We start from the raw sequence: 19,950 nt of genomic DNA, 5'->3' as shown, positions 1-19,950 counted from the left end.
AAATATTTTCTCACCCAATCTTGATGATACTTGTTGGTGATGATCGGTACACAAATCCAACTTGGCTCACCAAGATTTGTTCTTCTAGGTTGAAGCGTTCTTCTACAGTAGCAGTTTTTATATTTAGGTTTCGCTCTGTTCTCTCCTATATTGATAGATGAATTTGGAACTCTAAATCCAATATGGTTTGTTGTAGCTCTTTGAAACTTGACAAAATAAAAGAGTTCTATGTTTTGTCTCCGCTTCAAGTAGCCCTAAGCAGAGACTGTGGAAAAGCACTTTCATTGAGAGGGGTTGCCAAGCTTCCAAGAAATTTCGAGTTTCCGAAATACCAGCAAATATGTTTTCACCCAATATTCATGATACTTGGTGGTATTGATCGGTACACAAATCCCACTTGGCTCACCAAATTTTGTTCTTCTAGGTTGAAGCGTTGGTCTACAGTAGCAGTTTTTATATTTAGGTTTCACTCTGTTGTCTGCTATATAGATAGATGAATTTGGACTCTAAAACCAACATGGTTTGTAGTGGCTCTTTGAAACTTGACAAAATAAAGGAGTTCTCAGTTTTGTCTCTATGGTTTGTTTCCGCTTCAAGTAGCCCTAAGCAGTGACTGTGGAAAAGCACTTTCATTGAGAGGGGTTGCCAAGCTTCCAAGAAATTACGAGTTTCCGAAATACCAGCAAATATTTTTTCACCCAATCTTGATGTTACTTGGTGGTAATGATCGGTACACAAATCCCTCTTGACTCACCAAATTTTGTTCTTCTAGGTTGATGCGTTCGTTTTCAGTAGCAGTATTTATTTTTAGGTTTCACTCTGTTCTCTCCTATATAGATAGATGAATTTGGAACTCTAAATCCAACATGGTTTGTAGTAGCTCTTTGAAACTTGACAAAATAAAAAAGTTCTCAGTTTTGTCTCTATGATTTGTTTCTGCTTCAAGTAGCCCTAAGCAGACTGTGGAAAAGCACTTTCATTGATAGGGGTTGCCAAGGTTCCAAGAAATTACAAGTTTCCGAAATACCAGCAAATATTTTTGCACCCAATCTTGATGATATGTGGTGGTAATGACAAGTCCAGAAATCCCACTTGGCTCAACAAATTTTGTTCTTCTGGGTTGAAGCGTTCGTTTACAGTAGCAGTTTTCATTATTAGGTTGCACTCTGTTCTCTCCTATATTGATTGATGAATTTGGAACTCTAAATCCAACATGGTTTGTAGTAGCTCTTTGAAACTTGACAAAATAATGGAGTTTTCAGTTTTCTCTCTATGATTTGTTTCCGCTTCATGTAGCCCTAAGCAGAAACTGTGGAAAAGTACTTTCATTGAAAGGGGTTGCCAAGCTTCTAAGAAATAATGAGTTTCCGAAATACCAGCAAATATTTTTTCAAACAATGTCGATGATACTTGGTGGTAATGATCTGTACACAAATCCCACTGGACTCACCAAGTTTTGTTCTTCTACTTTGAAGCGTTCGTCTACAGTAGCAGTTTTTATATTTAGGTTTCACTGTGTTCTCTCGTATACAGAAAGATGAATTTGGAACTCTAAATCCAACATGGTTTGTAGTGGTTCTTTGAAACTTGACAAAATAAAGGAGTTTTCAGTTTTGTCTCAATGATTTGTTTCCGCTTCAAGTATCCCTAAGCAGAGACTGTGGAAGAGCACTTTCATTGATGGTGGTTGCCTAGCTTCCAAGAAAATACGAGTTTCCGAAATCGCAGCAAATATTTTTTCACCCAATCTTGATGATACGTGGTGGTAATCACAAGTCCACAAATCCCACTTTGCTCACCAAATTTCGTTCTTCTAGGTTAAAGCGATTGTTTACAGTCGCAGTTTTTATTTTTAGGTTTCACTCTGTTCTCTCCTATATAGATAGATGAATTTGGAATTCTAAATCCAACATGGTTTGTAGTAGCTCTTTGAAACTTGACAAAATGAAGGAGTTCCCAGTTTTGTCTCTATGGTTTGTTTTTTCTTCAAGTAGCCCTTGGAACAGACGGTGGAAAAGCACTTTCATTGAGATGGGTTGCCAAGCTTCTAAGAAATAACGAATTTCCGAAATACCAGCAAATATTTTTTTTCCCAATGTTGATGATACTTGGTGGTAATGATCAGTATGCAAATCGAACTTGGCTCACCAAATTTTGTTCCTCTAGTTTGAAGCGTTCGTCTACAGTAGCAGTTTTTATATTTAGGTTCCCTCTCTTCTCTCTTATATAGATAGATGAATTTGGAACTCTAAACCCAACATGGTTTGTAGTAGCTCTTTGAAACTTGACAAAATAAAGAAGTTCTCAGTTTTGTCTCTATGGTTTTATTCCTCTTCAAGAAGCCATATGCAGAGACTGTGGAAAAGCACTTTCATTGAAAGGCATTGCAAAGCTTCCAAGAAATTACGATTTTCCGAAATACCAGCAAATATTTTATCACCCAATCTTGATGATACGTGGTGGTAATGACAAGTACACAAATCCCACTTGGCTCAACAAATTTTGTTCCTCTAGGTTTAAGCGTTCGTCTACAGTAGCAGTTTTTTTTTTTAGGTTTCACTCTGTTCTCTCCTATATAGATAGATGAATTTGGAACTCTAAATCCAACATGGTTTGAAGTAGCTCTTTGAAACTTGACAAAATAAAGGAGTTCTCAGTTTTGTCTCTATGGATGTTTCCTCTTCAAGTAGCCCTAGGCACTGACTGTGGAAATGCACTTTCATTGAGAGGGGTTGCCAAGCTTCTAAGAAATAACGAGTGTCTGAAATAACAGCAAATATTTTCTCACCCAATCTTGATGATACTTGGTGGTGATGATCGGTACACAAATCCAACTTGGCTCACCAAGATTTGTTCTTCTAGGTTGAAGCGTTCTTCTACAGTAGCAGTTTTTATATTTAGGTTTCACTCTGTTCTCTCCTATATTGATAGATGAATTTGGAACTCTAAATCCAATATGGTTTGTTGTAGCTCTTTGAAACTTGACAAAATAAAAGAGTTCTATGTTTTGTCTCCGCTTCAAGTAGCCCTAAGCAGAGACTGTGGAAAAGCACTTTCATTGAGAGGGGTTGCCAAGCTTCCAAGAAATTTCGAGTTTCCGAAATACCAGCAAATATGTTTTCACCCAATATTCATGATACTTGGGGGTATTGATCGGTACACAAATCCCACTTGGCTCACCAAATTTTGTTCTTCTAGGTTGAAGCGTTGGTCTACAGTAGCAGTTTTTATATTTAGGTTTCACTCTGTTGTCTGCTATATAGATAGATGAATTTGGACTCTAAATCCAACATGGTTTGTAGTGGCTCTTTGAAACTTGACAAAATAAAGGAGTTCTCAGTTTTGTCTCTATGGTTTGTTTCCACTTCAAGTAGCCCTAAGCAGTGACTGTGGAAAAGCACTTTCATTGAGAGGGGTTGCCAAGCTTCCAAGAAATTACGAGTTTCCGAAATACCAGCAAATATTTTTTCACCCAATCTTGATGTTACTTGGTGGTAATGATCGGTACACAAATCCCTCTTGACTCACCAAATTTTGTTCTTCTAGGTTGATGCGTTCGTTTTCAGTAGCAGTATTTATTTTTAGGTTTCACTCTGTTCTCTCCTATATAGATAGATGAATTTGGAACTCTAAATCCAACATGGTTTGTAGTAGCTCTTTGAAACTTGACAAAATAAAAAAGTTCTCAGTTTTGTCTCTATGATTTGTTTCTGCTTCAAGTAGCCCTAAGCAGACTGTGGAAAAGCACTTTCATTGATATTGGTTGCCAAGGTTCCAAGAAATTACAAGTTTCCGAAATACCAGCAAATATTTTTGCACCCAATCTTGATGACATGTGGTGGTAATGACAAGTCCAGAAATCCCACTTGGCTCAACAAATTTTGTTCTTCTGGGTTGAAGCGTTCGTTTACAGTAGCAGTTTTCATTATTAGGTTGCACTCTGTTCTCTCCTATATTGATTGATGAATTTGGAACTCTAAATCCAACATGGTTTGTAGTAGCTCTTTGAAACTTGACAAAATAATGGAGTTTTCAGTTTTCTCTCTATGATTTGTTTCCGCTTCATGTAGCCCTAAGCAGAAACTGTGGAAAAGTACTTTCATTGAAAGGGGTTGCCAAGCTTCTAAGAAATAATGAGTTTCCGAAATACCAGCAAATATTTTTTCAAACAATGTCGATGATACTTGGTGGTAATGATCTGTACACAAATCCCACTGGACTCACCAAGTTTTGTTCTTCTACTTTGAAGCGTTCGTCTACAGTAGCAGTTTTTATATTTAGGTTTCACTGTGTTCTCTCGTATACAGAAAGATGAATTTGGAACTCTAAATCCAACATGGTTTGTAGTGGTTCTTTGAAACTTGACAAAATAAAGGAGTTTTCAGTTTTGTCTCAATGATTTGTTTCCGCTTCAAGTATCCCTAAGCAGAGACTGTGGAAGAGCACTTTCATTGATGGTGGTTGCCTAGCTTCCAAGAAAATACGAGTTTCCGAAATCGCAGCAAATATTTTTTCACCCAATCTTGATGATACGTGGTGGTAATCACAAGTCCACAAATCCCACTTTGCTCACCAAATTTCGTTCTTCTAGGTTAAAGCGATTGTTTACAGTCGCAGTTTTTATTTTTAGGTTTCACTCTGTTCTCTCCTATATAGATAGATGAATTTGGAATTCTAAATCCAACATGGTTTGTAGTAGCTCTTTGAAACTTGACAAAATGAAGGAGTTCCCAGTTTTGTCTCTATGGTTTGTTTTTTCTTCAAGTAGCCCTTGGAACAGACGGTGGAAAAGCACTTTCATTGAGATGGGTTGCCAAGCTTCTAAGAAATACGAATTTCCGAAATACCAGCAAATATTTTTTCTCCCAATGTTGATGATACTTGGTGGTAATGATCAGTATGCAAGTCGAACTTGGCTCACCAAATTTTGTTCCTCTAGTTTGAAGCGTTCGTCTACAGTAGCAGTTTTTATATTTAGGTTCTCTCTCTTCTCTCTTATATAGATAGATGAATTTGGAACTCTAAACCCAACATGGTTTGTAGTAGCTCTTTGAAACTTGACAAAATAAAGAAGTTCTCAGTTTTGTCTCTATGGTTTTATTCCTCTTCAAGAAGCCATATGCAGAGACTGTGGAAAAGCACTTTCATTGAAAGGCATTGCAAAGCTTCCAAGAAATTACGATTTTCCGAAATACCAGCAAATATTTTATCACCCAATCTTGATGATACGTGGTGGTAATGACAAGTACACAAATCCCACTTGGCTCAACAAATTTTGTTCCTCTAGTTTTAAGCGTTCGTCTACAGTAGCAGTTTTTATTTTTAGGTTTCACTCTGTTCTCTCCTATATAGATAGATGAATTTGGAACTCTAAATCCAACATGGTTTGAAGTAGCTCTTTGAAACTTGACAAAATAAAGGAGTTCTCAGTTTTGTCTCTATGGATGTTTCCTCTTCAAGTAGCCCTAGGCACTGACTGTGGAAATGCACTTTCATTGAGAGGGGTTGCCAAGCTTCTAAGAAATAACGAGTGTCTGAAATAACAGCAAACATTTTCTCACCCAATCTTGATGATACTTGGTGGTGATGATCGGTACACAAATCCAACTTGGCTCACCAAGATTTGTTCTTCTAGGTTGAAGCGTTCTTCTACAGTAGCAGTTTTTATATTTAGGTTTCACTCTGTTCTCTTCTATATTGATAGATGAATTTGGAACTCTAAATCCAATATGGTTTGTTGTAGCTCTTTGAAACTTGACAAAATAAAAGAGTTCTATGTTTTGTCTCCGCTTCAAGTAGCCCTAAGCAGAGACTGTGGAAAAGCACTTTCACTGAGAGGGGTTGCCAAGCTTCCAAGAAATTTCGAGTTTCCGAAATACCAGCAAATATGTTTTCACCAAATATTCATGATACTTGGTGGTATTGATCTGTACACAAATCCCACTTGGCTCACCAAATTTTGTTCTTCTAAGTTGAAGCGTTGGTCTACAGTAGCAGTTTTTATATTTAGGTTTCACTCTGTTGTCTGCTATATAGATAGATGAATTTGGACTCTAAATCCAACATGGTTTGTAGTGGCTCTTTGAAACTTGACAAAATAAAGGAGTTCTCAGTTTTGTCTCTATGGTTTGTTTCCACTTCAAGTAGCCCTAAGCAGTGACTGTGGAAAAGCACTTTCATTGAGAGGGGTTGCCAAGCTTCCAAGAAATTACGAGTTTCCGAAATACCAGCAAATATTTTTTCACCCAATCTTGATGTTACTTGGTGGTAATGATCGGTACACAAATCCCTCTTGACTCACCAAATTTTGTTCTTCTAGGTTGATGCGTTCGTTTTCAGTAGCAGTATTTATTTTTAGGTTTCACTCTGTTCTCTCCTATATAGATAGATGAATTTGGAACTCTAAATCCAACATGGTTTGTAGTAGCTCTTTGAAACTTGACAAAATAAAAAAGTTCTCAGTTTTGTCTCTATGATTTGTTTCTGCTTCAAGTAGCCCTAAGCAGACTGTGGAAAAGCACTTTCATTGATAGGGGTTGCCAAGGTTCCAAGAAATTACAAGTTTCCGAAATACCAGCAAATATTTTTGCACCCAATCTTGATGATATGTGGTGGTAATGACAAGTCCAGAAATCCCACTTGGCTCAACAAATTTTGTTCTTCTGGGTTGAAGCGTTCGTTTACAGTAGCAGTTTTCATTATTAGGTTGCACTCTGTTCTCTCCTATATTGATTGATGAATTTGGAACTCTAAATCCAACATGGTTTGTAGTAGCTCTTTGAAACTTGACAAAATAATGGAGTTTTCAGTTTTCTCTCTATGATTTGTTTCCGCTTCATGTAGCCCTAAGCAGAAACTGTGGAAACGTACTTTCATTGAAAGGGGTTGCCAAGCTTCTAAGAAATAACGAGTTTCCGAAATACCAGCAAATATTTTTTCAAACAATGTCGATGATACTTGGTGGTAATGATCTGTACACAAATCCCACTGGACTCACCAAGTTTTGTTCTTCTACTTTGAAGCGTTCGTCTACAGTAGCAGTTTTTATATTTAGGTTTCACTGTGTTCTCTCGTATACAGAAAGATGAATTTGGAACTCTAAATCCAACATGGTTTGTAGTGGTTCTTTGAAACTTGACAAAATAAAGGAGTTTTCAGTTTTGTCTCAATGATTTGTTTCCGCTTCAAGTATCCCTAAGCAGAGACTGTGGAAGAGCACTTTCATTGATGGTGGTTGCCTAGCTTCCAAGAAAATACGAGTTTCCGAAATCGCAGCAAATATTTTTTCACCCAATCTTGATGATACGTGGTGGTAATCACAAGTCCACAAATCCCACTTTGCTCACCAAATTTCGTTCTTCTAGGTTAAAGCGATTGTTTACAGTCGCAGTTTTTATTTTTAGGTTTCACTCTGTTCTCTCCTATATAGATAGATGAATTTGGAATTCTAAATCCAACATGGTTTGTAGTAGCTCTTTGAAACTTGACAAAATGAAGGAGTTCCCAGTTTTGTCTCTATGGTTTGTTTTTTCTTCAAGTAGCCCTTGGAACTGATGGTGGAAAAGCACTTTCATTGAGATGGGTTGCCAAGCTTCTAAGAAATAACGAATTTCCGAAATACCAGCAAATATTTTTTCTCCCAATGTTGATGATACTTGGTGGTAATGATCAGTATGCAAATCGAACTTGGCTCACCAAATTTTGTTCCTCTAGTTTGAAGCTTTCTTCTACAGTAGCAGTTTTTATATTTAGGTTCCCTCTCTTCTCTCTTATATAGATAGATGAATTTGGAACTCTAAACCCAACATGGTTTGTAGTAGCTCTTTGAAACTTGACAAAATAAAGAAGTTCTCAGTTTTGTCTCTATGGTTTTATTCCTCTTCAAGAAGCCATATGCAGAGACTGTGGAAAAGCACTTTCATTGAAAGGCATTGCAAAGCTTCCAAGAAATTACGATTTTCCGAAATACCAGCAAATATTTTATCACCCAATCTTGATGATACGTGGTGGTAATGACAAGTACACAAATCCCACTTGGCTCAACAAATTTTGTTCCTCTAGGTTTAAGCGTTCGTCTACAGTAGCAGTTTTTATATTTAGGTTTCATTCCGTTCTCTCCTATGGAGATAGATGAATTTGGAGCTCTAAATCCAACATGGTTTGTAATAGCTCTTTGAAACTTGACAAAATAAACGAGTTTTCAGTTTTGTCTCTATAGATTGTTTTCTCTTCAAGTAGCCCTAGGTTCAGACTGTGGAAAAGCACTTTCATTGAGAGGGGTTGCCAAGCTTTTAAGAAATAACGAGTTTCCGAAATACCAGCAAATATTTTCTCACCCAATCTTGAGGATACTTGGTGGTAATGATCGGTTCACAAATCCCACTTGACTCACCAAATTTGGTGTTCTAGGTTGAAGCGTTTGTTTACAGTAGCAGTTTATATTTTTAGGTTCCCTCTGTTCTCTCCAATATAAATAGATGAATTTGGAACTCTAAATCCAACATGGTTTGTAGTAGCTCTTTGAAACTTGACAAAATTAAGGAGTTCTCAGTTTTGTCTCTATGATTTGTTTCCTCTTCAAGTAGCCCTAAGCAGAGACTGTGGAAAAGCACTTTCATTGAGAGGGGTTGCCAAGCTTCTAAGAAATTACCAGTTTCCGAAATACCAGCAAATATTTTTTCACCCAATCTTACTGTTACTTGGTGTTAATGATCGGCATATAAATCCCTCTTGACTCACCAAATTTTGTTCTTCTAGGTTGATGCGTTCGCTTTCAGTAGCAGTATTTATTTTTAGGTTTCACTCTGTTCTCTCCTATATAGATAGATGAATTTGGAACTCTAAATCCAACATGGTTTTTGTCGCTCTTTGAAACTTGACAAAATAAAGGAGTTCTCAGTTTTGTCTCTATGGTTTGTTTCCTCTTCAAGTAGCCCTAGGCACAGACTGTGGAAAAACATTATATTGAGTGGGGTGGCCAAGCTTCTAAGAAATAACGAGTTTCTGAAATACCAGCAACTATTTTTTCACCCAATGTTGATGATACTTGGTGGTAAGGAGAAGTACACAAATCCCACTTGGCTCACCAAATTTTGTTCTTCTAGGTTGAAGCATTCGTCTACAGTAGCAGTTTTTATTTTTAGGTTTTACTTTGTTCTCTCCTAAATAGAGAGATGAATTTGGAACTCTAAATCCAACATGTTTTGTAGTAGCTCTTAAAAACTTGACAAAATAAAGGAGTTCTCAGTTTTGTCTCTATGATTTGTTTCCGCTTCAAGTAGCCCTAAGTAGAGACTGTGGAAAAGCACTTTAATGAGGGGTTGCCAAGCTTCCAAGAAATTACGATTTTCCAAAATACCAACAAATATTTTTTCACCCAATCTTGATGATACGTGGTGGTAATGACAAGTACACAAATCCCACTTGGCTCAACAAGTTTTGTTCTTCTAGGTTTAAGCGTTCGTCTACAGTAGCAGTTTTTATATTTAGGATTCACTCTGTTCTCTCCTATATAGATAGATGAATTTGGAGCTCTAAATCCAAAATGGTTTGTTATAGCTCTTTGAAACTTGGCAAAATAAACAAGTTCTCAGTTTTGTCTATATGGATTGTTTTCTCTTCAAGTAGCCCTAGGCACAGATTGTGGAAAAGCACTTTCATTGAGAGAGGTTGCCAAGCTTCTAAGAAATAACGAGTTTCCGAAATACCAGCAAGTATTTTTTCACCCAATCTTGAATATACTTGGTGGTAATGATCGGTACACAAATCCCACTTGACTCACCAAATTTTGTTCTTCTAGATTGAAGCGTTTGTTTACAGTAGCAGTTTATATTTTTAGGTTCCCTATGTTCTCTCATATATAAATAGATGAATTTGGAACTCTAAATCAAACATGGTTTGTAGTAGCTCTTTGAAACTTGACAAAATAAAGGAGTTCTCAGTTTTGTCTCTATGATTTGTTTCCGCTTCATGTAGCCCTAAGCAGAAATTGTGAAAAAGCACTTTCATTGAAAGGGGTTGCCAAGCTTCCAAGAAATTACGAGTATCCGAAATACCAGCAAATATTTTTTCACCCAATGTAGATCATACGTGGTGGTAATGACAAGTACACCAATTCCACTTGGCTCACCAAATTTTGTTCTTCTAGGTTGAAGCGTTCGTTTACAGTAGCAGTTGTAATTTTTAGGTTTCACTCTATTCTTTCCTATATAGATAGATGAATTTGGAACTCTAAATCCAACATGGTTTGTAGTAGCTCTTTGAAACTTGACAAAATAAAGGAGTTCTCAGTTTTGTCTCTATGGTTTTTTTCCTCTTCAAGTAGCCCTAGGCACAGACTGTGGAAAAGCACTTTCATTGAGAGGGGTTTCCAAGCTTCTAAGAAATAACGAGTTTCCGAAATATAAGCAAATATTTTTTCACCCAATGTCGATGAAACTTGGTGGTAATGATCTGTACACAAATCCCACCTGGTTCACCAAATTTTGTTCTTCTACTTTGAAGCGTTCGTCTATAGTAGCAATTTTAATATTTAGGTTTCACTCTGTTCTCTCCTATATAGATAGATGAATTTGGAACTCTAAATCCAACATGGTGTGTTATAGCTCTTTGAAACTTGACAAAATAAAGGAGTTCTCAGTTTTGTATCTATGATGTGTTTCCACTTCAAGTAGCTTTAAGCAGAAACTGTGGAAGAGCACTTTCATTGATAGGGGTTGCCAAGCTTCCAAGAAAATACGAGTTTCCGAAATAGCAGCAAATATTTTTTCACCCAATCTTGATGATACGTGGTGGTAATGACAAGTCCACAAATCCCACTTTGGTCACCTAATTTTGTTCTTCTAGGTTGAAGCGTTCGTTTACAGTAGCAGTTTTTATTATTTGGTTTGACTCTGTTCTCTCCTATATAGATAGATTAATATGGAATTCTACATCGAACATGGTTTGTAGTAGCTCTTTGAAACTTGACAAAAAAAGGAGTTCTCCGTTTTGTCTCTTTGATTTGCTTCCTCTTCAAGTAGCCCTAAGCCGAGACTGAGGAAAAGCACTTTCTTTGAGAGGGGTTCCCAAGCTTCTAGAAATAATGAGTTTCCGAAATACCAGCAAATATTTTTTCACCCAATCTTGATGATATGTGGTGGTAATGACAAGTCCACAAATTCCACTTGGCTCACCAAATTTTGTTCTTCTAAGTTGAAGCGTTCGTCTACAGTAGCAGTTTTTATATTTAGGTTTGAATCTGTTCTCCCCTATATAGATAGATGAATTTGGAATTCTAAATCCTACATGGTTTGTAGTAGCTTTTGAATCTGGACAAAATAAAGGAGTTCTCACTTTTGTCTCTATGGTTCGTTTCCTCTTCAAGTAGTCCTAGGCACCCACTGTGGAAAAGCACTTTCTTTGAGAGGGGTTGCCCAGCTTCTAAGGAATAACGAGTTTCAGAAATACCAGCAAATATTTTTTTACCCAATGTTGATGATACTTGGTGGTAATGATTAATACACAAATCCCACTTGGCTCACCAAATTTTGTTCTTCTAGGTTGAAGCGTTCGTTTACAATAGCAGTTTTTATTTTTAGGTTTCACTCTGTTCTCTTCTATATTGATAGATGAATTTGGAACTCTAAATCCAACATGGTTTGTAGTAGCTCTTTGAAACTTGACAAAATAAAGGAGTTTTCAAATTGTCTCTATGATTTGTTTCCGCTTCATGTAGCCCTAAGCAGAGACTGTGGAAAAGCACGTTTATTGAAAGGAGTTGCCAAGCTTCCAAGAAAATACGAGTTTCCGAAATACCAGCAAATATTTTTTCACCCAATGTTGCTGATACGTGGTGGTAATGACAAGTACACAAATCCCACTTGGCTCACCAAATTTTGTTCTTCTAGGTTGAAGCGTTCGTTTACCGTAGCAGTTTTTATTTTTAGGTTTCACTCTGTTCTCTCCTATATAGATTGATGAATTTGGAACTCTAAATCCCACATTGTTTGTAGTAGCTCTTTGAAAGTTGACAAAATAAAGGAGTTCTCAGTTTTGTCTCTATGGTTTGTTTCCTCTTCAAGTAGCCCTAGGCACAGACTGTGGAAAAGCACTTTCATTGAGAGGGGTTGCAAAGCTTCTAAGAAATAACGAGTTTCCGAAATATCAGCAAATATTTTTTCACCCAATATTGATGATACTTGGTGGTAATGATCAGTACACAAATCCCACTTGGCTCACCAAATTTTGTTCTTCTGGGTTGAAGCATTCGTCTACAGTAGCAGTTTATATATTTAGGTTTCACTCTGTTCTCTCATATATAGATAGATGAATTTTGAACTCTAATTCCAACATGGTTTGTAGTAGCTCTTTGAAAGTTGACAAAATAAAGGAGTTCTCAGTTTTGTCTCTATGGTTTGTTTCCTCTTCTCGTCGCCCTAGGCACAGACTGTGGAAAAGCACTTTCATTGAAAATGGTTGCCAAGCTTCCAAGAAATTACGAGTTTCCGAAATATCAGCAAATATTTTTTCACCCAATGTTGATCATACGTTGTGGTAATGACAAGTACACAAATCCCACTTGGCTCACCAAATTTTGTTCTTCTAGGATGAAGCGTTCGTTTACACTAGCAGTTTTAATTTTTAGGTTTCACTCTTTTCTCTCCTATATAGATAGATGACTTTGGAACTCTAAATCCAACATGGTTTCTAGTAGGTCTTTGAAACTTGACAAAATGAAGGAGTTCTCAGTTTTGTCTCTATGGTTTGTTTCCTCTTCAAGTAGCCCTAGGCACAGAGTGTGGAGAAGCACTTTCATTGAGAGGGTTTTTCAAGCTTCTAAGAAATAACGAGTTTCCGAAATACCAGCAAATATTTTTTCACACAATGTCGATGATACTTGGTGGTAATGATCTGTACACAAATCCCACTCGGCTCACCAAATTTTGTTCTTCTACATTGAAGCGTTCGTCTACAGTAGCAGTTGTTATATTTAGGTTTCACTTTGTTCTCTCGTATACAGAAAGATGAATTTGGAACTCTAAATCCAACATGGTTTGTAGTAGTTCTTTGAAACTTGACAAAATAAAGGAGTTTTCAGTTTTGTCTCAATGATTTGTTTCCGCATCAAGTATCCCTATGCAGAGACTGTGGAAAAGCACTTTCATTGATGGTGGTTGCCAAGCTTCCAAGAAAATATGAGTTTCCGAAATAGCAGCAAATATTTTTTCACCCAATCTTGATGATACGTGGTGGTAATGACAAGTCCACAAATCCCACTTGGCTCGCCAAATTTTGTTCTTCTAGGTTGAAGCGTTCGATTACAGTAGCAGTTCTTATTTTTAGGTTTCACTCTGTTCTCTCCTATATAGATAGATGAATTTGGAACTCTAAATCCAACATGGTTTGTAGTAGCTCTTTGAAAGTTGACAAAATAAGGAGTTCTCAGTTTTGTCTCTATGGTTTGTTTCCTCTTCAAGTAGCCCTAGGCACAGACTGTGGAAAAGCACTTTCATTGAGAGGGGTTGCAAAGCTTCTAAGAAATAACGAGTTTCCGAAATACCAGCAAATATTTTTTCACCCAATGTTGATGATACTTGGTGGTAATGATCAGTACACAAATCCCACTTGGCTCACCAAATTTTGTTCTTTTGGGTTGAAGCGTTCGTCTACAGTAGCATTTTTTATATTTAGGTTTCACTCTGTTCTCTCGTATATAGAAAGATGAATTTTAGAACTCTAAATCCAACATGGGTTTTGGAAGCTCTTTGAAACTTGACAAAATAAAGGAGTTCTCAGTTTTGTCTCTATGGTTTGTTTCCTCTTCAAGTAGCCCTAGGCACAGACTGTGGAAAAGCACTTACATTGAGAGAGGTGGCCAAGCTTCTAAGAAATAACGAGTTTCCGAAATACCAGCAACTATTTTTTCACCCAATCTTGATGATACTTGGTGTTAAGGACAAGTACACAAATCCCACTTGGCTCACCAACTTTTGTTCTTCTAGGTTGAAGCATTGGTCTACAGTAGCAGTTTTTATTTTTAGGTTTTACTTTCTTCTCTCCTATATAGAGAGATGAATTTGGAACTCTGAATCCAACATGGTTTGTAGTAGCTCTTTGAAACTTGACAAAATAAAGGAGTTCTCAGTTTTGTCTCTATGATTTGTTTCCGCTTCAAGTAGCCCTAAGCAGAACTGTGGAAAAGCACTTTCATTGAGAGGGGTTGCCAAGCATCCAAGAAATTACGAATTTCCGAAATACCAGCAAATATTTTTTCACCCAATCTTGATGATATGTGGTGATAATGACAAGTCCAGAAATCCCACTTGGCTCACCAAATTTTGTTCTTCTGGGTTGAAGCGTTCGTTTACAGTAGCAGTTTTCATTTTTAGGTTGCACTCTGTTCTCTCCTATATTGATAGATGAATTTGGAACTCTAAATCCAACATGGTTTGTAGTAGCTCTTTGAAACTTGACAAAATAAAGGAGTTTTCAGTTTTGTCTCTATGATTTATTTCCGCTTCATGTAGCCCTATGCAGAGACTGTGGAAATGCACTTTCATTGAAATGGGTTGCCAAGCTTCCAGAAATTACGAGTTTCCGAAATACCAACAAATATTTTTTCACCCAATCTTGATGATACGTGGTGGTAATGACAAGTACACAAATCCCACTTGGCTCAACAAGTTTTGTTCTTCTAGGTTTAAACGTTCGTCTACAGTAGCAGTTTTTATATTTAGGATTCACTCTGTTCTCTCCTATATTGATAGATGAATTTGGACTCTAAATCCAACATGGTATGTAGTAGCTCTTTGGAACTTGACAAAATAAAGGAGTTCTCAGTTTTGTCTCTATGATTTATTTCCGCTTCATGTAGCCCTAATCAGAGACTGTGGAAACACACTTTTATTGAAAGGGGTTGCCAAGCTTCCAGGAAATTACGAGTTTCCGAAATACCAGCAAATATTTTTTCACCCAATCTTGATGATATGTGGTGGTAATGACAAGTCCAGAAATCCCACTTGGCTCACCAAATTTTGATCCTCTGGGTTGAAGCGTTCGTTTACAGTAGAAGTTTTCATTTTAAGGTTGCACACTGTTCTCTCCTATATAGATAGATGAATTTTGAACTCTAATTCCAACATGGTTTGTAGTAGCTCTTTGGAACTTGACAAAATAAAGGAGTTCTCAGTTTTGTCTCTATGGTTTGTTTCCTCTTCTCGTCGCCCTAGGCACAGACTGTGGAAAAGCACTTTCATTGAAAGTGGTTGCCAAGCTTCCAAGAAATTACGAGTTTCCGAAATACCAGCAAATATTTTTTCACCCAATGTTGATGATACGTGGTGGTAATGACAAGGACACAATTCCCACTTGGCTCACCAAATTTTGTTCTTCTAGGTTGAAGCGTTCGTTTACAGTAGCAGTTTTTATTTTTAGGTTTCACTCTGTTCTCTCCTATATAGATAGATGATTTTGGAACTCTAAATCCAACATGGTTTGTAGTAGCTCTTTGATAGTTGACAAAATAAAGGAGTTCTCAGTTTTCTCTCTATGGTTTGTTTCCTCTTCAAGTAGCCCTAGGCACAGACTGTGGAAAAGCACTTTCATTGAGAGGGGTTGCAAAGCTTCTAAGAAATAACGAGTTTCCGAAATACCAGCAAATATTTTTTCACACAATGTCGATGATACTTGGTGGTAATGATCTGTACACAAATCCCACTCGGCTCACCAAATTTTGTTCTTCTACATTGAAGCGTTCGTCTACAGTAGCAGTTGTTATATTTAGGTTTCACTTTGTTCCCTCGTATACAGAAAGATGAATTTGGAACTCTAAATCCAACATGGTTTGTAGTAGTTCTTTGAAACTTGACAAAATAAAGGAGTTTTCAGTTTTGTCTCAATGATTTGTTTCCGCTTCAAGTATCCCTATGCAGAGACTGTGGAAAAGCACTTTCATTGATGGTGGTTGCCAAGCTTCCAAGAAAATATGAGTTTCCGAAATAGCAGCAAATATTTTTTCACCCAATCTTGATGATACGTGGTGGTAAGGACAAGTACACAAATCCCACTTGGCTCGCCAAATTTTGTTCTTCTAGGTTGAAGCGTTCGATTACAGTAGCAGTTCTTATTTTTAGGTTTCACTCTGTTCTCTCCTATATAGATAGATGAATTTGGAACTCTAAATCCAACATGGTTTGTAGTAGCTCTTTGAAAGTTGACAAAATAAAGGAGTTCTCAGTTTTGTCTCTATGGTTTGTTTCCTCTTCAAGTAGCCCTAGGCACAGACTGTGGAAAAGCACTTTCATTGAGAGGGGTTGCAAAGCTTCTAAGAAATAACGAGTTTCCGAAATACCAGCAAATATTTTTTCACCCAATGTTGATGATACTTGGTGGTAATGATCAGTACACAAATCCCACTTGGCTCACCAAATTTTGTTCTTTTGGGTTGAAGCGTTCGTCTACAGTAGCATTTTTTATATTTAGGTTTCACTCTGTTCTCTCGTATATAGAAAGATGAATTTTAGAACTCTAAATCCAACATGGGTTTTGGAAGCTCTTTGAAACTTGACAAAATAAAGGAGTTCTCAGTTTTGTCTCTATGGTTTGTTTCCTCTTCAAGTAGCCCTAGGCACAGACTGTGGAAAAGCACTTACATTGAGAGAGGTGGCCAAGCTTCTAAGAAATAACGAGTTTCCGAAATACCAGCAACTATTTTTTCACCCAATCTTGATGATACTTGGTGGTAAGGACAAGTACACAAATCCCACTTGGCTCACCAACTTTTGTTCTTCTAGGTTGAAGCATTGGTCTACAGTAGCAGTTTTTATTTTTAGGTTTTACTTTGTTCTCTCCTATATAGAGAGATGAATTTGGAACTCTAAATCCAACATGGTTTGTAGTAGCTCTTTGAAACTTGACAAAATAAAGGAGTTCTCAGTTTTGTCTCTATGATTTGTTTCCGCTTCAAGTAGCCCTAAGCAGAACTGTGGAAAAGCACTTTCATTGAGAGGGGTTGCCAAGCATCCAAGAAATTACGAATTTCCGAAATACCAGCAAATATTTTTTCACCCAATCTTGATGATATGTGGTGATAATGACAAGTCCAGAAATCCCACTTGGCTCACCACATTTTGTTCTTCTGGGTTGAAGCGTTCGTTTACAGTAGCAGTTTTCATTTTTTGGTTGCACTCTGTTCTCTCCTGTATTGATAGATGAATTTGGAACTCTAAATCCAACATGGTTTGTAGTAGCTCTTTTAAACTTGACAAAATAAAGGAGTTTTCAGTTTTGTCTCTATGATTTATTTCCGCTTCATGTAGCCCTATGCAGAGACTGTGGAAATGCACTTTCATTGAAATGGGTTGCCAAGCTTCCAAGAAATTACGAGTATCCGAAATACCAGGAAATATTTTTTCACCCAATGTAGATCATACGTGGTGGTAATGACAAGTACACAAATTCCACTTGGCTCACCAAATTTTGTTCTTCTAGGTTGAAGTGTTCATCTACAGTACCAGTTTGTATTTTTAGGTTTCACTCTGTTCTCTGCTATATAGATAGATGAATTTGGAACACTAAATCCAACATGGTTTGTAGTAGCTTTTTACAACTTGACAAAATAAAGGAGTTCTCAGTTTTGTCTCTATGGTTTGTTTCGTCTTCAAGTAGCCCTTGGCACAGACTGTGGAAAAGCACTTTCATTGAGCGGGTTTGCCAAGCTTCTAAGAAATATCGAGTTTCAGAAATACCAGCAAATATTTTTTCACCCAATGTTGATGGTACTTGGTGGTAATGATCAGTACACAAATCACACTTGGCTCACCAAATTTTGTTCTTCTGGGTTGAAGCGTTCGTCTACAGTAGCAGTTTTTATATATAGGTTTCACTCTGTTCTCTCGTATATAGAAAGATGAATTTTAGAACTCTAAATACATCATGGTTTGTAGTGGCTCTTTGAAACTTAACAAAATAAAGGAGTTTTCAGTTTTGTCTCAATGATTTGTTTCCGTTTCAAGTAGCCCTAAGCAGAGACTGTGGAAGAGCAATTTCATTGATGGGGGTTGCCAAGCTTCCAAGAAAATATGAGTTTCCGAAATAGCAGCAAATATTTTTTCACCGAAACTTGATGATACGTGGTGGTAATGACAAGTCCACAAATCCCACATTGCTCACCAAATTTTGTTCTTCTAGGTTGAAGCGTTTGTTTACAGTAGCAGTTTATATTTTTAGGTTCCCTATGTTCTCTCATATATAAATAGATGAATTTGGAACTCTAAATCAAACATGGTTTGTAGTAGCTCTTTGAAACTTGACAAAATAAAGGAGTTCTCAGTTTTGTCTCTATGATTTGTTTCCGCTTCATGTAGCCCTAAGCAGAAATTGTGAAAAAGCACTTTCATTGAAAGGGGTTGCCAAGCTTCCAAGAAATTACAAGTATCCGAAATACCAGCAAATATTTTTTCACCCAATGTAGATCATACGTGGTGGTAATGACAAGTACACCAATTCCACTTGGCTCACCAAATTTTGTTCTTCTAGGTTGAAGCGTTCGCTTACAGTAGCAGTTGTAATTTTTAGGTTTCACTCTGTTCTTTCCTATATAGATAGATGAATTTGGAACTCTAAATCCAACATGGTTTGTAGTAGCTCTTTGAAACTTGACAAACTAAAGGAGTTCTCAGTTTTGTCTCTATGGTTTTTTTCCTCTTCAAGTAGCCCTAGGCACAGACTGTGGAAAAGCACTTTCATTGAGAGGGGTTGCCAAGCTTCTAAGAAATAACGAGTTTCCGAAATATAAGCAAATATTTTTTCACCCAATGTCGATGAAACTTGGTGGTAATGATCTGTCCACAAATCCCACCTGGTTCACCAAATTTTGTTCTTCTACTTTGAAGCGTTCGTCTACAGTAGCAATTTTAATATTTAGGTTTTACTCTGTTCTCTCCTATGTAGATAGATGAATTTGGAACTCTAAATCCAACATGGTGTGTTATAGCTCTTTGAAACTTGACAAAATAAAGGAGTTCTCAGTTTTGTATCTATGATGTTTTTCCGCTTCAAGTAGCTTTAAGCAGAAACTGTGGAAGAGCACTTTCATTGATAGGGGTTGCCAAGCTTCCAAGAAAATACGAGTTTCCGAAATAGCAGCAAATATTTTTTCACCCAATCTTGATGATACGTGGTGGTAATGACAAGTCCACAAATCCCACTTTGGTCACCTAATTTTGTTCTTCTAGGTTGAAGCGTTCGTTTACAGTAGCAGTTTTTATTATTTGGTTTGACTCTGTTCTCTCCTATATAGATAGATGAATATGGAATTCTACATCGAACATGGTTTGTAGTAGCTCTTTGAAACTTGACAAAAAAAAGGAGTTCTCCGTTTTGTCTCTTTGATTTGCTTCCTCTTCAAGTAGCCCTAAGCCGAGACTGAGGAAAAGCACTTTCTTTGAGAGGGGTTCCCAAGCTTCTAGAAATAATGAGTTTCCAAAATACCAGCAAATATTTTTTCACCCAATCTTGATGATATGTGGTGGTAATGACAAGTCCACAAATTCCACTTGGCTCACCAAATTTTGTTCTTCTAAGTTGAAGCGTTCGTCTACAGTAGCAGTTTTTATATTTAGGTTTGAATCTGTTCTCCCCTATATAGATAGATGAATTTGGAATTCTAAATCCTACATGGTTTGTAGTAGCTCTTTGAAACTGGACAAAATAAAGGAGTTCTCACTTTTGTCTCTATGGTTCGTTTCCTCTTCAAGTAGTCCTAGGCACCGACTGTGGAAAAGCACTTTCATTGAGAGGGGTTGCCCAGCTTCTAAGGAATAACGAGTTTCAGAAATACCAGCAAATATTTTTTTACCCAATGTTGATGATACTTGGTGGTAATGATTAATACACAAATCCCACTTGGCTCACCAAATTTTGTTCTTCTAGGTTGAAGCGTTCGTTTACAATAGCAGTTTTTATTTTTAG

The sequence above is a fragment of the Callospermophilus lateralis genome, chromosome 7 (genome assembly GCF_048772815.1).
Source record: "Callospermophilus lateralis isolate mCalLat2 chromosome 7, mCalLat2.hap1, whole genome shotgun sequence".
NCBI lineage: Eukaryota > Metazoa > Chordata > Mammalia > Rodentia > Sciuridae > Callospermophilus > Callospermophilus lateralis.
This window is presented reverse-complemented; position numbering follows the sequence as displayed.